Genomic DNA, 5,567 nt, shown 5'->3' with positions numbered 1-5,567 from the left:
TTCCAGTCTGTGATTATCATCAACATCCATTCCTTTAATTTTAGTCTCAATAATTCTACTAACTAATTTCTGCTTTTCTAACTCAAACATTAGGTGTAATTTCCTATAAATGAGGTTTATACCGGTGTTTCACCCCCCCCACCCCCCCCCCCCCCCCCCCCCCCCCAACCCCAGGTTCACTTATGCATCACCGCACCCCAGATCTCTAACAGATCAAGCGTCAGCTGGACAACTGGTGTGAGCGGTTGTCAAGGTCACCTACTAAGTGCCCCATCCCTTGCAAACGACCTCAGAGTGTATGAGCGATCAAATACCCATTCACCCTCATCAGAGGTACTCTCACCTGACGTAACCACAACTCATCAACTTTAGTTTACAGTTATTTTTGGAATCTTTGGTCAATAAACTCATTTATAGGAAATTACTAACCCTAATGTTTTAGTAGAAAAGCAAAAAATAGTTAGTTAATTATTGAGACTAAAATTTAAGGAATGGATGTTTGATGATATCACAGACTGAAATGTCACTTTACTCAACATATTGTCAACACACTTCACTTTGTTTTACAGCATGATAATAACAATTGCATAAGACCCGCCAAAATTAATGAAAGTAGAGATTTGTACTTGGCAAAGAGCTTGGAATCAAATCATGTTCTTTGGGGAATAAAAAGAACATCATATAGCACAACAATGAGGCACCATGAGGAACAACTATTGAGACAACTAGGGAAAAATGGACGGGTTCCGGCGTAAACACATGCAGACGGGAACATGAATGATATGAACAACATGCTCCTGCACTCGCACATGACAACACCTCGCACAACTATTTTTCTTTTATAACCGTGTATTAACCAGGATCCCTGAGAGATGAAATCTCTTTTTCAAGGGAGTACCCGGCGCCAAGACGTACCAGTACAATAAAACACAGAACAATACAGCAGATACAACACAAACACCACAAGCATCACACCACGAGAGAGCGGGCAGGTCACTGTGCAGTTGTATGTTTATTCATTTTGAATTAAAAAAATGACACGAGACTAGCGGAAACTGTGTAAATAAATGGAGGCCTGGTCTTGTTCTCAGTCGTTTGTGGGAGAACACGCCGTGACATGCCCGCATCCTCAGAAACCTCATAACTCAAGACCGGAGTCCAGATCACCACCCAAAGGCCGGTACTCCTCATGACGAGATGGTCCAGTGTCTTTGTTCAGCAGTGTTTTTGGGTCTGTCATTCTGGTTTTGACAGCCATTAGTTAAATAATTTAAACCGTTAATGTGGTGAAAATTCAATTTCACCTTTTTTTCTCTCCCAGACACTCCCTGGGTTAAATCCAAATGGATATCAGTTGAAACGTGCAAAACAACATTTGAACAGTGAGATTATCTGTATTATCTACTCTTCATTCTCTGTCCTATCTATTTCTATCTATCTGCCCTACATCTATCTATCTATCTCTCTAGCTATCACTAATCAATATATCGGCTTCTACAATCGTTATTCTATCTATTAGACTCTATAGCTATATTAAGAATTCTATTTTCTCTACTTCTCATTAGTATCCCTATATCACCTAATCTCATATCTATCTATAACGCTATACATCTATCTTCATCACTCTTCTATCATATCCTCTTACCTTACTATTTCCTACCAACTACTGTACTGCACACTTACATCTTCATCTAATCTTCTCTCCACTACTCTCCTATCATTCTATCACTCTAATCTATCACTTCTATCTATCCTATCTATATCTATCTACTATCTATCAACATCTATCATGTATCGATCTTACTTCCTATCAGCTCTATCTAGCTGCTTATTATCTATCATATCTATCTCTCATATCTATCTTCTTCTGGATATTATCTTCTCGATCTACTCTCTAATCTATTCATATCTATCCTATCTGACTCTATCTGCACATACTCTAGTCTCTATCTATCTAGCTATCTACTATCGACATTATCTTAACTATCACTATTTCTATACCGATGTACATCTAGCTTTATATCTCGTCTAATCTATGCTTGCTATCTATCATCTATCGTTAATGTGTTACTTTGTATTTCTTTAATATATCTCACTTGAGGAAAGTCATCTATGCAATTGCGTCTTGTGGTGTGTTGGTGCTTGTGTGTGTGTGTGTGCGTGTGTGTGCGTTTCGTGCGTGTCGTGGTGTGTGGTGTGTGTGGTCTAGGGACCTCCCCCCCTGGGCAGAGGTGAGTACAAATGTCCCCAAGACAGGAGTTTCATGTTGTGATACCGCGGGCTTGTGACTAATGGATATGGAAGTGGATTCTTTCTCAACATGCTCCACAAGTGTTTTGCCTGAAATTCACCGGCACAGGGTTGTAGAAGCAAGGTACACAAAAAACGTTCTGAAATTATCTTCTTTCTTCTTTTTTTTTTCACGCTCGGCACAAACGCGTGTGTTTCCTCATTCACTGCAACCAAAATACTTACTGTAACGGATATTAGCTGGAGACAGTCCATCACTCCTAGGAGGTCAAGCTGTCACCACCTGAGACTTACTGTAAAGCGGTTCCAGCACCTAAAACAAGTTTGTTTTTCTTTATAGATCAAGAGGTTTTTGAGATGGGAGTTTGTTTTTTGTAACCAGTCACAAAAATTACGTCACCATTTCAGGTTTTTAGCAGTTTGCATTTGTATCTGAATAAATACTGATCAGCTTGAAGTACCAAATCACGAAATCAAACAAGCACACAAATACAAGAAGGCGTTGTCTTTCTCCACTTGTTGTTTTCACTCAGAAGTATTGTCATTTCATTCATCCTGACCAAAACACCAAGTGATGGACATAGAGGACTACCCAACGGCGCCTCGTCGTGGATTCAGACACCCAATGGGAACCAAAGTAAAATGATTTCCGTTATTGTATTACGTCAGACAGTATCATACGCAGTACCAGTAATTTAAATTTACAGTTTGGTAGCATAAAACATGAACCGTTGCGTAACGGTCAACGTGTTTGATTTGTTGAATTTGAGTTTTAGTATTTATCTGTTATCTGCAATTGAGTGTGTCTTACACAGCGCTGACAGAGAAGGAAAATACATCGAACCCGGCACCAAGGGAACGAGGTAGGAATGCAGATATACTGACATTAGACCCAGACGAAGGCTCTCTTACCACAAAACGCTCAATCCTGTGCTTAGCTCTGTTAATGTGTCAAGTGTGTAGTCTTTAATGTGTTATTGAAATATCTGTGGCAAAAAAAAGAATCTCCATTGCCAAAACAGTAGTTCATTTTAAAACACCATGCACACTGGATGGAGATACTATTTATTGATACTATGAATAATTGAATTGGAAAATTACAAATTGATGAAATTGGAGAGGGATTTCCTAATGCTGCACTCTCTGTCCTTTGCTCATGAAAAAACCGCTCATAATGCAAAAAGGGTATGAAGGGGAAATTTGAATGTTTTGGAACCGTGACTTTGTCTAACACTGTAGTTTTGTCATTTTTTTTCCATGAATAAAAGTATAATGTTTCAACTGTTACTGATATTATCTTATGATGTCTAAAAACTCTGTTATATGCAATTAATGAGATACTTGTTATCTTCAGGACCACTAAGCAAATATTTGTGTGTTGTGTGTGGGACGAATGTGGACTTTCACAGATTATTTACAATATGCGTATTATAATTACTAACGTCTCGGATAATGAGGGACACGATCTGAACGGGATGGTGTGTGTGTGGTGTGTCCTGAGCGGTCCCTCTGTGGAGGAGGAGTCTCCATTCCGTCGCTTGAGGAGCTGCTTCTACGGTTTGCAGGGCCTCCACCAGTGATACTGAGGCTCAGAACCAGCGTAGCTGTTCCCTCCTGTTTCGGTCTCTGTTGTTGAAGTCACGTAACTCAGTGTGTGTGCGAGACCTTCCAGACCTGCTCCTGCCTCGGTGTCATCAACGGTTCCCGATGCCTAGGCTGGGCGGTCCGTCGTGGTACAACTTCTGACTGACGAGCCGCGGTGAGCTAACACACTCTCAACGACCCACTGCCGATGGGCAATATTTACGAATTATTAGCGTAATCTACGGCGGAATGAGGGGATTCAGCAGGAGTAAACCCAAGTGTAGATTACAGTAGGTATTGGTTATTATGCAAGACTACGTTATACTCTTTACACACATGGAAGAGACCATGATGATTCATAATATACAATGGGCAATTTTAACATTATCATTGTATTGGATAGGAACGGACATAGAAATTCATTGTTGCTAGTGTGTTCCACACACCATTTAATTAGACATGTATTTACTACTTGAGTCACCCAGTAATATAACTGTGTCAGGGAACCAGAGGCCCTTGAAGGTGTTAGACGTGGGACGTTATGCGAGTTGGCATTAGGGCTCAGCGCCTTGATGTCTGTTCATTGGTTTTCTCCCTGTTTGATCAAACGAGCCAACGCTTTTCGTGTTCATCCTTGCCCACAATTTCCAGAGTATGTTGTGTGTTCCCATCCAAATCGGTAGTGTTGCGGTATTGAAATCGTGAGTTCATTATAAAAAGAGTGTTTTTCCATTCCAAAACTACTTTCCCCTACCCCACTCCTCTCCTCCAAAAAGCCCCCCATCCCCCCCCAGTACCCCCCACGCCCGGGATCCGCTTTGCCTTGTCTTCTCTCATCCCACAGAACTTGCGTTCTTGGGAACCCCCTCGGCCCCGGGTGGAGCCAGCTCTCTGAGGTCCCTCACTGGCAGATGCTCCCCACCTTTGGGGCCAAGCTCAAACCGGGAGTCAGATCACCAGCTGGGGGAGAAGCTCCTCCGGTAACGTTGGCCCTCTGCTTCAGCTACGGCTGTTGACTCGGGGATTACTGAAACACAAGATAAATGTTTGAAAAGGGGCTTAAAGGAGTTTTTTCACTGGTGCCATCGGCACTTTGTATTCAGACACAGGGGTGAGTGGTATTAGGCTATAGTGCTTGTGAGGCTGATGTGTGAGATAACGGATTAACTTTAGTCTGCGGCACACCTGCTCATTTCATCATGGACCACGCTTCGACTTAAACTGACACTCTACTGGGGTTGGTTACTCTCAGTTCTACACGATTGGTCATTTACTGTATGTTGTTTCAGGGCAGCACGCCTCCTGTAGGTGACTATCAAGTGTCCTGGCTAAGTTCTCAAAGGAGTGTGTAGATATAAATAGGAAGTGTTGTTGACCACAAAGCCCACGACGGGTCTCATCTCCATGGTTGTGCGCAATCTGAGATGCCACTCAAAAAAATCACTGTTCTGTGGTCACCGTTAGCGTACTAGATGACCCTGGACTCCTGTTCTTATCTGCATCACATATCTATGTAATGTTATGTAAAAAAAAGGACTCATTGTAGCGTTATCCATGCTGTCATTCTTCATTCCTTTCCTGCACAGTCATATATGTGCTTCAGTTATGTCCTTAGAGTGCTTTGTTCTCTAGATGCTTATATTGTAAAAACTATGCCACAAACAATTTTCCCACATGACACTGAAGTGTTATCGTGCTATTCTATTCTATTCAGGAGAATATCAGGAAAACCT

General features: G+C 41.7%; 1 protein-coding gene across 1 annotated transcript in view; it reads right to left on the bottom strand.

The window, feature by feature from the left end:
• stat4 (signal transducer and activator of transcription 4) overlaps window positions 1–5,567 on the bottom strand; it is a gene marked incomplete in the record, with an annotated part of 41,182 nt that overhangs the window by 23,378 nt on the left and 12,237 nt on the right.

This window comes from Etheostoma spectabile, chromosome 11 (genome assembly GCF_008692095.1).
Source record: "Etheostoma spectabile isolate EspeVRDwgs_2016 chromosome 11, UIUC_Espe_1.0, whole genome shotgun sequence".
Taxonomy (NCBI): domain Eukaryota; kingdom Metazoa; phylum Chordata; class Actinopteri; order Perciformes; family Percidae; genus Etheostoma; species Etheostoma spectabile.
The sequence above is the reverse complement of the archived record's forward strand: the minus strand, read 5'-3'. Positions and strand labels throughout refer to the sequence as shown.